Raw genomic sequence first — 15534 nt, 5'->3', positions numbered from 1 at the left:
TAATCATATATTTCTGATGTTTTTAAGTATCATTTTAGAGACAACAAGATACTATATGCCTCCTGAAGAAAGAAGACCATGCCACCTATGAAGTATCCTTCCCCCCAAAATAAAACTCAAATTTGCTCAAGCCTCTAAATCTATTTATCAATTTATAGGAAATACAGAGGCCAGAGTATCATATTAAACTACCCCATGGGGATGCAATCAACAAAGTCCAGATTGTGGAAAATCTGTAGGATAAATGACCTAGTTTCTCCCACAAATGAGTTGTGAGGGGAAAAAGGAAGAGATAGAAGAGAAACCTGTAGGTTAAAAGATACTTAAAAGTCACATCCTGCAAATATTCTTGCTATTCTGATTTTATAATAATCAGAGCAGGCTAAGAATTTGCTACACTAAGACCATGCATGTGTCCCCAGACCTAGTTCTTTCCCCAGGTCTGGTTTTATAAATGCTGGTGATAAATCAAGCCTGATTTATGTAATGCATCTTATGTGGGAAATGTCTGTGACTCTAGGTATCTGATCAACCTCGAGAAATTACAGCACAACTAGTGTAATAACTTTTGAAGATAACTATTGCTAATTTGATGATTACCAGTTGCCATTAAATGAATTGTAAAAAAAAAAAGTCGACTAACTGCAACATGTGAATCTTGATTCAAACAAACAAGCAATTAAAAAAAAAACTTTGTGAAGATAATTGGAAATTTGAACATTGATGATTTGATGATATTAGGGAATTATTATTTAAAACCTTTAGGTGTGACAATGGTACGTGGTGTTGTTTAAAAAATAATCCTTATCTTTTAGACATACACACCAAAGTGTTTTCAGATGAAGTGATATGAGATCTGGGACTTGTTTTAAAGTTACGGTTATAGGGGAGAGTATAGTTGAAACAAGATTTCCAGGAGTTGATTGAAGCTGTATGATGGGTACTCAGGGGTTTGTTATATTGTTTCTTTTATTTTGTCTGTGTTTGAACTTTCCCAAGTTAAACTTTTTTATGTCATTTCAGAGACATGCTCCTTTTTTTGGGCTGGTATTCGGCAGGTACTCTCTTCTAAGAATTTAGCTTCACGTTTCCTAGAGAGGGTTCTGCACCCACACTGCAAGTGTCTATGCAAAGGAATAAAGGATCTTCGGCTAATGCATTTTGAGGAACAATATTCAACACGTGCTCTTGTCACCTGAACATCACTTGTATCACACAGATATGCAATTCCGCGAGCTTTAAAAAAAAAACTGGCTTGCTTATTTGCGATCCTTTCTGGAGTGTCATATCGTGGTAGCTTACTGTGCGGCGAGTATCATCATGCTTTACCTGTGCCATTTCCTCTAAGCCTCACGATAACTCTATGACTTACACATTATTACCAGCCTCCATTTTACAGATGAAGAGAGTCAGAGGGATTAATAAGGGCTAACATTTATTAACCACTTACTACCTGTCAAGTACTAGGCTAATTGCTTTAAATGAATTTGCTTGTTTTATCCTCACACTCTTATGAGGTAGGCGCTATTATTATGTCCATTTTATAGATGAGGCAATTGAGACTTAGAGAGGCCAAGGAACTTGCCAGCAGCTGCTAGGCCACGTGTCCTCTCAAGCCGCGTGGCCCCAAAGTCCATGCCCAGGACACAGCCCAGCAGAGTGACTCAGAGCAAGCATTCCGGGCTCTGCTATTTATTAGTCGTGTGGCCTTGGGCAAATTATTTCATTTTCCTCAGCCTGGTTTCTAATCTGCAAAATGGGGATAAGAACATCACCTCCCTAATAGGGTGAGGATGAGGACTAAATGGGACAATGCCAGCCAAGGGGTTAGCTTAATGCTGACCCATAGTGAAGGCTCAGTTGCTGTAAGGGATATTTATTATTACCAGCCTTCTCCCTTAGGGGCTTCTCGACTTGAGTCAGATTGCTTTAGGAGCTTACGAATTTTCTGGAAAACACTGGCCTTTCCGTGGTCATCTGGGCTCTTTTATGTGGACGCTGCTGTGATGTTTTTCTTTGAGGGGTGGATGGGGCTTTACTTTTACTTTTACTTAGAGCCAGGGCAGGGATTATTCTGACCTTTGAGAAGTAAAAGATTAATAAACAAGTGACCATGAGCCAGAGTCACTGTGGGCGTGGCTCTGGTGTTTCATTCTTGCCGGGTTTCTGAAATTGGTTCCTGGTTCAGGCTAGAGGAGCTCTTAGGAACACCGTGTGCTACCCCCGAGTGCCCTGATGTGGACGCACATAAATAACACAGATGTTAATATGTCTGTTCATTCATTGCCATGGTACAGGGGAAAGAACATGGGCTTTGAGTCCTGGGGACCTCAGTTTGAATCCTCACTCTGCCACTTGCAGGCTGTGTTTCCATAGCTGTGAGTGGGGAAAGTTATGAAAACAAAGCTAACAGTTATAGAATGCTTACTGTATGCTGGGAGCTGTTCTTTTTACATATTAACTCATTGTATTGTGAAAAAGTTAATAAACTTTATTTTTTAAAGCAATATTAGGTTCATAGCAAAATTGAGCTAAAAGTAGAGAGTTTCCACATACCCCCTTCACCCTCCCCACCACCAGCCTTCCCCACTATGAACATCTCACACCACAGTGGTGTATTTGTTACACCTGATGAACCTACACTGACAAATCATCATCACCCAAAGTCTGCAGTTTACATTAGGGTTCACTCTTGGTGTTGTACATTCTGTGGGTTTGGATAAATGTATCACGACATGCATCCATCATTGTAATATCATATAGAGTAGTGTCACTGCCCTAAAAATCCTCTGTGCTCTGCCCATTCATCCCTCCCTTATTCCAATCCTGACAACAGCTGATCTTTTTATGGTCTCCATAGTTTTACCTTTTCCAGGATGTCACAGAGTTGGAATCATATAGCCTTGTCAGATTGATTTCTTTCACTTAGTAATAAGCATTTGTTTCCTCCATGTCTTTTCATGGCTTGATAGCTGGTTTCTGAATAATAATCCATTGTCTGGATGTACCACAGTTTAACCATTCAGCTACTGAAGGACATCTTGGTTGCTTATAAGTTTTAGCAATTATAAATAAAGCTGTTATATCCGTGTGCAGGTTTTTGTGTGGATATAAGTTTTCGACTCCATTGGGTAAAGAACAAGGAGGACAATTGCTAGGTCACATGGGAAGAGTGTGTTTAGTTGTATAAGAAATTGCAAACTGCTTTATCAGAATATCCACAAACAACAAATGCTGGAGAACGTGTGGAGAAAAGGGAACCCTCTGGCACTGTTGGTGGGAATGTGAATTGATACAGCCACTATGGAGAACAGTATGGAGGTTCCTTAAAAAACTAAAAATAGAACTACCATACGACCCAGCAATCCCACTACTAGGCATATGCCCAGAGAAAACCATAATTCAAAAAGACATTCACCCCGATGTTCATTGCAGCACTATTTACAATAGACAGGACACGGAAGCAACCTAAATGCCCATCGACAGATGAATGGATAAAGAAGATGTGGTACATATATACAATGGAATATTACTGAGCCATAAAAAGGAACGAAATTGGGTCATTTGTAGAGACGTGGATGGACCTAGAGACTGTCATACAGAGTGAAGTAAGTCAGAAAGAGAAAAACAAGTATCGCATATTAATGTATATATGTGGAACCTAGAAAAATGGTACAGATGAACCAGTTTGCAGGGCAGAAAGTGAGACACAGATGTAGGGAACAAACGTATGGACACCAAGAGGGGAAAGCGGGGCGGGGGGTGGGGGTGGTGGGATGAACTGGGAGATTGGGATTGACATGTACACACTAATATGTATAACACAGATAACTAATAAGAACCTGCTGTATAAAAAATTAATTAATTAAATTAAAAGAAAAACCCAAAACTGCCAAACTGTCTTCCACAGTGGCTGTGCCATTGTGCGTTCCCACCAGCAACGAATGAGCGTTCCTGTTGCCCCACACTCCCACCAGCATTTGGTGTTGTCAGTGTTCTGGAGTTTGGCCTTTCTATTAGGTGTGTAATAGTACCTCGTTGTTTTAATTTGCAATTCTCTATGACACGTGATGTAGAGTATTTTTTCAAATGCTTATTTGCTATCTGTATATCTTCTTTGGTGAAGTGACTGTTCAGGTCTTTGGCCTATTTTTAAATCAGATTGTTTGTCTTCTTATTGATGTGTTTTAAGAGTTCTTTGTTTATTTTGGATAACATTTCTTTATTAGACGTGTCTTTTGCAAATATTTTCTCCCAGTCTGTGGCCTGTCGTCTCATTCTCTTGACATTGTCTTTTACGGAGCAGAAGTTTTTAATTTTAATGAGGTCCAGCTTACCAGTTCTTTCTTTCATAAATGTCCTTGGTGTTGTATGCAAAAAAATCATTGCCGTAGCCAAGGTCATCTAGGTTTCCTCCTATGGTATCATCTAGCAGTTTTGTGTATTTGTCTTTTACATTTAGGTCTATGAGTCATTTTAATTTTTGTGAAGGGTGTAAGGTCTGTGTTTAGACTCTCTCTTTTTGCCTGTGGATGTCCAGCTGTTCCAGCAACATTTGTTGAAAACACTAAACTCATTTGATTTTCAAAATAGACTTTGAGGCAGGCATTATTATACCCACTTTTTCAGATAAAGAAACTGAGGCACAGAGAGGTTTTGTAAGTCACCCAGAGTAACACAGCTAGCCTTGACCGAGCTGGAATTTGAACCCAGGCAACCTGGCTCCCGAGTCCATGCACTCAATCCCTATCTATAAAAATAATGTCTCCCTCAGGGACTTCACTGGGGGTCCAATAGTTAAGACTTCGCCTTCCAATGCAGGGGTGCGGGTTTGATCCATGGTCGGGGAGCTAAGATCCCACATGCCTCGTGGCCAAAAAACCAAAAAATATAAAACAGAAGCAATATTGTAACAAATTCAAAAAAGGCTTTAAAAATGGTCGACATTAGGGCTTGCCTGGTGGCGCAGTGGTTGAGAGTCCGCCTGCCTAATGCAGGGGATGCAGGTTCGTGCCCCGGTCTGGGAAGATCCCACATGCCGCGGAGCGGCTGGGTCTGTGAGCCATGGCCGCTGAGCCTGCGCTTCCAGAGACTGTGCTCTGCAACACGAAAGGCCACAACAGTGAGAGGCCCGCGTACCGCTCAAAAAAAAAAAAAAAAATCGTTGCCATCAAAAAGATCTTTTAAAAAAATGTCTCCCTCATACATTTGTTGTGAGGAATAGAGATAGTGTCTAGCACATAGTAGCTGCTCAGAAAGCAATAGTGATAATCATTGTCCTACTTAGCTTCCAAGGTTCCGCTCAAATGGCATGTCCTCAGAGCAGCTTTCTTTCATTCCTCCAGCCAAATAAGCCATCCATTATAGCGTCATCTCATCATCCAAGGGATGACAGCGTGGTGAATCCCCCTGCAGTCAAAGTTCACTACCAGCCCCCGCCCTCACCATGGGAGCTCCCTGGAGAGACGCTCCAGGTCTGATGGCTCTATGTCCCTCAGAGTGTGCTGCGCTTGGCACTTAGCAGGATCTCAGTAAAAGTGTGCTGCATTGAGTTTGGGTTACATGCTATTCCTTTATCCAACATGCACATTCTGGGTGTGGTCTATTCCTCAGGATCTCTCAGTTCTTACTCAGCTCTTAGCTCCTGAGCCCCCTTGCTTGAACCTTCCCTGGTCTGTCAGGTTGGGCCACCCCTGCCAGAAGTTCCTTGTTGGGCTGTTTATGGAGGCAGCTGCCCTTGTCCGCTACACCCTTTTACCTGCACAACCCCACTCAGTTTCTTCCACGCTCTGGGGTACCTCCCTTCAGTATGGACACTGCCCGTAGAAATGCCCACCTCTCTCTCTCAGCTCAAGGCATAGCACCTATCTTGGAGGTCTGGTCTCTAAATGTCTCTGGCCTCTTCCAGAAAGTTTAAAATTCCTTCTCAATGGGTAGAGCAGCTCACCCGATTTTGATAGGACATGAGGACCCAGGGGCAGACCTCATTCCAAAGAGCTTCTGAAAGCTGTTAATCTTGGCATTGCTGGACTCCTTTGGGGAGTGAGTGCCATTTATGGCTATGACTCCTGGGCCTTGGCTCATCCTTTAGGCAGCTCCACCTGAGGCAGGGCTCTCTCAGGCCAAGCCACCAGGAGGCTGCGTCCACCCTGAGGAGTACATTCTTCCACTGCCACCTTGGGCATGGCTGGCAGTGCCTGCTTTGGACTAGGCCATCTGGCATCCTCCAGCAGCACCCTATGTCTGTCTCTGCAGAGCCACCCTGGGAAGATGTGGCCTGCGAGGCTCAGTGGTTCTCTCTGGACAGCACTGCCCTGGGCAGCACCCTCTTGGACACAGCCAGCAGAGTCCACCAGTGCCTGCCGCGGACAGAGCCTGTTCCATACATTCAGCATGACCCCGGGGCCTGCCCTGGGCACGCTCAGCAGCCCCCAGTGCCCAGTGCAGACAGGATCTCCAGGCAGGGCCTCTCGGACCCGGACCGAGGCCTCCAGGGCAGCTCCCGGTGCCCGCCTGGCCCGCTCTGGAGGCGCGCCCAGGCGCTGCCAGGAAGGCCGGCCGCTTATCCCCGGAGCCGCCAGCAGGGAGCTCCCTTTCGGCTCGGCTCGTGCGGCCGCGGGGGGCGGCGCTGCGCTGCGCCGTGCTGCGCTCCTGCCCGGACCGGGCCGGGGCCGCTGGATGCCGCGTCTCCGCTCCTGCTGCCTGCCGGGCGGGCTCCGGCGGCCGGTGAGTGCGGGGCGGCGGGGATGGCCGCTCGGTAGCGGGCCGGGCCCGGGGTGGGGGTGGGGGTGGGGGGGCGGCGGGGCGGGCTCGGGCCGGGAAGGCGGGCGGGCGGCGGGGCCCGCCGGCTCCTCCTCCTCCCCTGTCCCCTGGAAGCGGCGGCCCGGACTCCCGGCTCCGGTCCCTGGCCGTGCCGCGCAGCTCGGCGCCGGGACGCGGGGCCGACCGGGAGGGGGGCGGGAGGGCGAGCTGCGGCCCCTTTTGCCACCTCGAGGGGCGGGGGGAGGCCGGACAGGGTGGCCTTCAGTTTCGGGGGGGCGTTCGGGGCTCGGGGGAGCCCAGGTGGCCCCGAGCTGCGGGGTGGAGGCTGCAGCCCGGGGGGTAGGGGGCTTCTCGAGGCCAGGCCCAGGCCCCCCAGACAGACTGACGGACCGAGGCTCTGAGGAAGGCAGCAGGGAAGGCGAGCACCTCCACCGAGTCCTTTATCCCTCCCAGCGGCCTTCACCCTTTCATTGCCAGGCCGACACTGGACTCCTCTCAAAGGAGCAGCTGCCAGACAGCTGGCAAAACAATGGAGACCCTGCTTCCCTGGGCCCCCTCCCCTTGGGGCAGAAGACGGGGGGCGGGTGGGTGAACGGTAGGCTTTGGGGATTAGGGCGTGCCAGCTGTCCCCTGCGAATGGCTGCTCACCTCACCTCTCCCTGCCAAGGGGTGGGGTGCGTGTGGGAAGGTTGGACTATCTGCCCCAGGCCTCTGGGAGAGACTGCCCTGATGCCCCGCCCTGCGAACCTGTCATGCCAGTTGCTTCGCCAATGGGAAGGGGGAGATGGTAAGGTTCGCTGCCCCCCACCCCCTTGTTGGGGGTGCCGCTGGTACCAAGCCTGGTGAGGAGTGGGTCCTGTTCCTGGCTGAGATAAGGCCTGCAGGGACATACCGCACATTGGAGCTTTGTTTGGGGGTAGGGGTGCAGTGGGGGATGGCGGTGTCACCCTGTTGCAAGGCATGTGTGTCCTGCTGATTAGTTGGAAAGGCTGGCGGCCAGAATGAGCTGGCGGGGAGCGTGAGGATGGGGGAGGCTGCCAGTTCGTTTTTTAAGCGGTACTCCTTTTGCCTGGTCCCTTGGCCAATGGGGCATGTGTTTGGCAGTGTCCTCATGGTTTGTGTTTGTGTAGGGAGGCCTGGGATGGTGCTTCCTGGGAAGAGCTTTCCTGCCTAGGGCCTTCCTGCCCTCAGATGGTCCCCCCAAATTATGGAATTGGATTCCCTCCCCTCTTCACCTTGTCAATGATTTATGTAGGTTCATTTTGTCTTTTGGAGTACCTAGCATGTCTGTGGCTGAGGAGGCCTAGTAAATCCTCCATGAAGAGCGAATGGTGCCGAGTGTGTCTGCACTGCGGCCATGCTGGAAGGGATGGAAGGTTGTCCGGGTGATTAAGAGCAAGAACACCTTAGCAAGACATTGAACCTGGAGGTTCAAGCTGCCTTTCCATGTGCTTACCAGGTCTGGAGCCCTTTTCTTGGGCAGGTTGGTATCCTGTTGTCATGGCAATGGAGTTGGCCTTGCCTCATGTTCCCCACCCTATTAGCTCAGGGGCTACTTTCTAGTTGGAGATACTGAAAATTGCTCTCTTGAGGTCTCTGGTTTCCGGACAGACCTCACTGGCTCTTTGTCAGTGGCCTGCCCTCTGTCCTTTTGTGATGAGGACTTTCCAGGAAGCATCCTCCTGGTTGCTGGACATGACTGGTTATATATAGCTTTGGGTGGAGGTGTGCTTGTACATTTGGGGTTGGGAACATTGGAGTTGGGGCCTCAATTCCAGGAAGATGATGGGGGAAGCTATTGTGTTGGGGGGTTAGGGGAATGAGAAGCATCACAGGTGGGAGTGGAGGGTGGGTGAGGAATGGGTAGAATGCTGATGGTCACTTCCTGTGGGAGCTTTGAGCTTTGAACAGTCGATGACTTGGCACCTGGCAGCTCTGAATATCTAGTTTGTTTACTCCTGTCTCCTGGCCTGACTCAGGTGCCAGGATGTGTGTCCCAGGGCTTCCTCTCACGATCCAGGCTCTCCTCAGAAACCTTCAGGTGGATTGTGCCCTTCCTGACTCCTGCCTGGTCCCTCAACCTCACTGCCTGGCAGTCTGGGCAGTCAGCCTGTTGGCTGGAGACCACTTCACTGGCCTAGCTTGAGGCTGTTCATTGAGAGCTGCATGTGTTCATTCAGAAGCTGGGCCTGAAAACTCCAGGGTCCCCCAGTGGCAGGTGCCTGAAGGTTGACTGGGAGGGGCAGAAGTGGGGCTTGTGTGAAAGGAAGAATCCACCCTCTTAGGTGGAGCAGGGAGTTGTTGGAACTCAGGAAGGCTTGATTCAGACTTGCTGTGTCACAGATCTCCAGGGCAGCAGGGCTGTTCTTACTCCTTCTCAACCAGAGGTCTGTCCCCAGCCAGACCTCCTTCACCTGGAGTGGATACCACAGACTGGAGCCGGAGCATCCACGTGAGCAGGGTCCTGTTGGTGGCCCTGAGCCCCAGTCCTAGGCCTCTCCTGGGTGTGGTGGGTAAAGCTGAGGGGCTCTGGCCTGATATAGTTTAAAGGTTTGAGGGGTTGGGAGGGCCCAGCCCACCCTGTGCTATGATTAACAGGTTTCCCCAGGACTTGGGTTGGGGGCTTAATGGAGCTTTTAAGTTCTGCTTTGGGTCAGGCCCCGGGGTTCTTTAAGATCTGCTCACTGCACCTCACCCCCCATCACCATTTTCTGAGGCAGCCTGAATTAGAGGGTGGGGTGGTGCAGTAGTGGGAACTGGATTGGGAAGGGTGGGGAGCAGACTTGGAAACCCCCGCACCCTCCGCCCCTCACTTTCCTGCCCTTTCTCTTGAGGTAGGAATTGTGTGGCTTGTAAATTATCCACATTCCCTTGACGTTTCAAATAGTTTACAGTCAGGCAGCAGTTTAAATTGTGGACTGAGGATTTTACAGGGCCCAGGGCCCTTTCTCGCAGCCAGGTACTTTATAGTCACTTACAAGGAATTATTTTTGTTATTCTCTAGTATTCAGAGATGTTGGATGATGGGCTGTAGGTCACACAGCAAATCAGAGGGAGAGCGGGATTAGAACCTCAAGTTTGTGGTTGAGCAGAATACCTCTTCAGCGAAGCCCAAGTCTGAAGTCTCAGGCCCATGGAGATTTTAGAGTTGAAAAAGCTGAGGTCTAGAGAGAGGACGGGACTTGCTCAAGGTCACACAGGAGGTGGGGTGTTGGGGTGTGAGCTGAGCTTAGCGCCCAGCGGGCTGCGGCAGGCCCCGCGGGGGGCCAAGGAGGTGCATCTGGAAGAGCCGCCGGGGACCTGGCCGGGCTTCTGGCACGTCTCCCGCTCTCGTTTCTCCCGGGGCCTGCGGGATTGTTGCGTTCCAGGGGAGACGGTATCGCAGCGGAGGCGCCGCGGGGCTGCGTCTGCGCCGGCCCGGCTGCCTGGAGGTGCCGAGGGCCGAGGGTTCCCGGCGCTGCGGCGGGCAGGGCAGGGAGCCGGCTGCCGGGCGGCCGGGCCGGCTGATGTCATGTGAGAAGCGTGCAGACGGAGTGAGTGAGCACACCTGGAGCCAGAGAAGCTCCATGTGACCTGGCAGTGAGTCATGGGCCGCGGCGGGGCTCAGCAGGACCGCCGGCAAGAAGCTCCACGGCGGCGGCGACAGGCGTCACCCAGCGCTGCCTGGGCCGGGCGAGCCCCCCTGGGCCACGCGTGCAATTCCTCGGTCCGGGCGGGCAGGCGGGCGAGCGCCCCATCAAGGCCTCGGGGCGGTAGGAAACGGCCGCTCAGGGAGGTCAGAGGCCAAGGGAGAGAGGCCGGCTCTCTTGGGAAAGTATTTCCTTTGTATTTATTTATGAGTGTGGTCGAGGGTGGGAGGACTGGCCGTTTTAAGTATACACCCACAGCAGCCAAGTCTGGGCGCCCTTTTCTTGGGATTCTAATGTTATAGTTTCCATTTCCTGGGGTTTCTACTTTGCCAGCTGCAGAGTGACCCATTTAAATCTGTCCCCACTTAAAGCCACAAGACACTAGTGAGATCTATTTTAACCAAGTCCCCCAAGTCACTGAAACATTTTCAAAGCATGAGATGGCCAGCTTTGAACTTGTCGTTGCAAACCGGTTTACAGCTTTAATGCCAAATGGATTGCTTATTACTTTGTCACACCTTCCTTTTTTCTTCTTTGATCTTTAAAATCACAAAAGTAACATGCTAAAAAAAGGTTTTTTCTGTAGCAAGTCTATGAGGTAGAAAGCTGAAGTGTTACCCCTCTTTGCCATTATTCCACAGAGAAAAATCACTGATATATTTGTGTAACAGATCTTTCCAGACTATTTTTTAAAAGCTTGTTATGAATATTTTATATATTATGTATTTATAGTTTAATACTTATATGTTATATAAATAGATTTTGTGTGTGTGTGTGTGTGTGTGTGTGTGTGTGTGTGTGTGGTACGCGGGCCTCTCACTGCTGTGGCTTCTCCCGTTGCGGAGCACAGGCTCCGGACGCGCAGTCTCAGCGGCCATGGCTCACGGGCCCAGCCGCTCCGCGGCATGTGGGATCTTCCCAGACCAGGGCACGAACCCGTGTCCCCTGCATCGGCAGGCGGACTCTCAACCACTGCACCACCAGGGAAGCCCCTACCTCATTCTTTTAAATAACTGCTAAGTTCTATAATTTAGCCACTCCCCTAGTAAGGGACATTTATAGAGACGGAATTTTGCTATTATGAAATAGCAAAGATTAGCCATGTTTATTGTGCTGCAAAGATTAGCTATGTTTATTGCGTGAATATATCTATAGATGTCCTATAAATGGAATGGCCCTGTCAAAGAATAGGTACCTTTAAATATTTTCGTAAATACCACACATTTGCCCTCCTTTTATCACCTTATATTCCCAGCAACACATTTGGGGCACCCTGCTTCTCATCCTCTAATTGATTGATGTTAGCTTGGTAGTTTTTACTAGACTGCTAAGTGAACGCAGTATACCTCTGTTTTATTTCACACAGCTGTGACTATTACTCAGGCTGAATACCTGTTCATGTTTGTTGGCCATTTGTATTTCTGCATCTATGAATTGCCTGTCCTTATCTTGGCAGTAGTTATATGGGGCCTCTGGACTCAAGCCAGTGTGATCCAGCTTGGCCGTGTGCTAACTGGATTGCCTTCACTTCTTTGGGCTTTATTTTCCATATACAAAGGTTCTGTAGAGCATTAAGATTGTATGTCTAGACTTATTTTAGTCATATGTGTGCTGATAGTCATTTGTGTACTTTATTATCCTCTCTACCATCCCATTAAATGGCATAAATGTGCCTTGCTACCACTGGGTACCATTCTTGAGGACTTAGTTTGGTCTAGGCATTATATGAAGGGCATATATACATATTTCATTTAATTCCCATGCCTTATGTGGTAGGTACTATTATTTCCATTAAAAAAATGGGAAGATAGAGGCACAGAGGCTTTAAGTGACTTGCCCAAGATTGCATCGCTATTAACCCGAATTTGTTTTCAGCTTTGTTACCTGACATCTGAAGCCTAAACTCTTTCATGGGTTTTATTTATCTTTATATCCCCTACATTTAGTAGGTGCTTGATAAATACATACTTTCCCCAACATTTTATCACAAGGATCTGCAAACATTTAGAAAAGTTAGAGTTTTACAGTGAACACCCCATCTCCTAGACTCTACAGTGAACACTTTACTACCCTTGTTTATCACATCTTTATCCCTTGATCCAACCCCCAAGGCACCTTATGTTTTTGATGCATCTCAGGGCAAATTGCAGACACCAGTATACGTTACCCCCAATACATTAGCGTACACATCATTAACTAGAGTTCCATATTCGTTTACTGTTCTTTTCTTCTTTTGAGTGAATATCTCATACAACGAAATGCACTAATCTTATGTGCACTATTTGATGACAATTGACAAACTGTATACATGTGTCAACCCAAACCCTTATCAAGATATGTAACATGAACATTACCCCGGAAAGCTCCCTCATGCCCTTTCTCAGGTAATCCCCACTCCCACTCCACCCCCACTTCCCAGAGGTAACCACTGTTCTGATTTTTTTTTTCACCATGGGTTACTTTTGCCCATACTAGAAATTCATATAAAAAGTACCATACCAGTATGTCGAAGTCTTCTTTTACAGTCACTTAACCGATGTCTTTGAGATCCATCCCCATTGTGTGTATCAGTAGTAGTTTCCTTTTTATTGCTGAGTAGTATTCCATGATATGAATATGTAAATTGTTTCTCCTGTTGATGAATTGATAGGGGCATACTTGAATTGAAAGGTCCTTGCCCTCAAAATGCTTTCTGTCTTAAAGTAATAAAGCAGCCGAGTTGACTGATTCAGTGGTACTTTGCTTTGATTTGGGGGATAGTAGGGTCAAGATGATTTAGGTACGTACCCTAATTTACACACAGACCTTCCCTCCACTTAAAATTAGGAAAGGCCTCCTGGAGTAGGGTGAGGGGTGAAAGACAGAGAAGGAGGTCAGAAAAACTGTAAGGTTACCTTCGGTGGGGGGGTAAGAGACGAAGGGGAGGCAGGTAGAAACTGCAGCTTGGAATGGGAGTGGGGAGGTAGTGATCGCTGCTGGAGACTTTGGACCTAAGGACAGGAGATGCGGGAAAGTCCAAGGTCCACAGGAAGTTGACAGAGCCCAGGTCTCTGGTGAATTGGGCTCTGAGATGCATAGGAGCAGCTGCAGCTATACTGCAGGTCTGACCCTGGAGGGGGAGGTTGCAGGTAGCTCTAGACATGTGGCACAGGAGAGAACCCAGGCCACAGCCAGGCCTGGCAATTGTAGGGACAACAGTGGGGAACGGGTACCTTGTGAGCTGTGTAGATAACAGTGGCAGGACAGGGCTGATGAGGGAAGGGCTGAAATGGACCTAGTCTCCAAAGGCCCCAGGGTTGGGATGAGAGGGGTGACTTTGGTAGAAAGTTAATAAATAACTTATGTCCACAAGAGACTTAAATATTTGGAATTTTATAGCTAGAAGAGACCTAGATCATCTAGTCCAACCTTGAGCAAAGTGACAGGCTCAAGGTCCCCTAGCGATTTGTTGGCAGATCCAGGCCTAGATACCAGATCTTCTAACATTTCCTGCCAGCGCTAACCCCCTGTGCTGCTGCTGTGACTGTCTGTCGTTTCTGCCTGATGCAATGCTAGTGAGGGACAAGCTTTTGCCGAGACAGCCCAAAGATTCTAGAATTCTGGGGGCTGTGTACCGTTGATACTGCTCAGATATCTAGTCCCCAGCAAAGAGCCAGCACTGGGTAAGGATTGCAGAGTGAGAATTGGAGACCATAAAAGGTGTCTTGGTGGGATAGCATTGTAGGCGGTTTGGTTCTCTGTGGTTGGGCTGAGGCTGAGATATTGGTTTGTTCCCTCCAAGTCCCCAAGGTGGGTTTCTTTCTTCATTTCCCCCACATGTCCCCCTGGAGCCATCTTCTAAACTAGCCTTTTAAGAGAGTGCAGGTAGTGATGGGTGAGAGGTAAGGTGAGCAGCGACCAACCAAAGATCCTGCATGCTAGCATATGGTAGGTCTGTCCATACCCCCATCAGCATTCAGGAGGAGAGAGAGAGACCCCCTATATTAAAGTAGAGCCCTGAAGAGAGGATGCCTGTTGCCGGGCTCCCCTTCACCCTGAATCAGTCCAGGCTCAGCTAGCCGAGGCTGTCCCTGGCTTTGCACTTCTTGGGCCCTAGATTTTCTGTCTTCCCACTCCCAGGTACTGTGCTTGGAACATTAAGAACTAAAAAGTTCAGAGGGAACTTTGTTTTACTGGGTAGGAACGGAGGTCAGAGGGGGAGAGGGGTGCCTGCTAGGTCCATAGGGAACCAATGACTGGGCCAGATTTCCCACCTCTTTGGATATGCTCTATAACTCAAGAGTTCTCTAGAACTGTACTGCCCAATCCAATAGCCGCAAGCACAGGGCTGTTGAATACTTGAAATGTGGTTTGTCTGAATTGAGATGTGCTCCACGTGTTAAATGTGCACTGGATTTCGAAGACTTAATACGGAAAAGAGACTGTAAAATATCTCAATATTTTTTACATAGGTTACATGTTGAGATGACAATATTTTGGATATCTACATTAATAAAGTATATTGTTAATTTTAACCGTTTCTTTTTACCTTTTTTAATATGGCTGCTAGAAAATTTACAATTCCATATATGACTTGAATTATATTTCTTGTGGACAGCGCTGCTCTAGAAAGGATACTCTGATCTCTCAGGGGCCACATGGGTCAGGGTGCTGGGCAGGGGGAAAGCAGTTAGCCAGTACCCCGGGGCCCTTGGGCACTTCTGGCCTTGATGCCTTCCTAGGCGTTGTACCTGGGTTGGGGGTCCTTCTCAGTAGAATTGGGGGACCTGGAATGCCCTGCTTGGTTGTGGCAGTGGGGTACACAGAGAGGAAAGGCCTCTCCAGGGCTTGGCAAGAGCTCGCTGCTGCAAGGGGTAAGCTTGTAGGTCTTGTGTCTAGAACTCAGAGCGGAGGCCTTCATGGAGAAAGAAAAAAGTACATTTAATTTCTAATTAGGTGGTACAGCCTCCTTCTTTTTCCCTGCTGGTTAGAACAAGGAAGGCTCTCTCAACTCCACCCCACCAGGTTTTTCTCCATCCTGTCCCCAGATGGGTGTGCCTAGGGGTGGGAGTAGGTTGGCGCCCTAGGCCCTGGAGCTGGGGTTTTCTCTCAGGCTGCCACGACTTTCTTCCTGAGGCTATATTTAGGTGTTGGTCTGGGGAAA

The 15534-nt window shown here is 48.6% G+C and overlaps 1 non-coding gene across 1 annotated transcript; it reads left to right on the top strand.

The window, feature by feature from the left end:
* Positions 1-337: 337 nt before the first annotated feature.
* Positions 338-469, top strand: LOC136139568 (small nucleolar RNA SNORA72). Its single transcript, XR_010657089.1, has one exon. It is a non-coding gene; the product is annotated as a small nucleolar RNA SNORA72 (small nucleolar RNA).
* The last annotated feature ends 15065 nt before the right edge of the window (positions 470-15534 follow it).

This window comes from Phocoena phocoena, chromosome 19 (assembly GCF_963924675.1).
Source record: "Phocoena phocoena chromosome 19, mPhoPho1.1, whole genome shotgun sequence".
Taxonomy (NCBI): Eukaryota; Metazoa; Chordata; class Mammalia; order Artiodactyla; family Phocoenidae; genus Phocoena; species Phocoena phocoena.
Note: the sequence above shows the minus strand (reverse complement) of the source record. Positions and strands in the feature narration are given on the sequence as shown.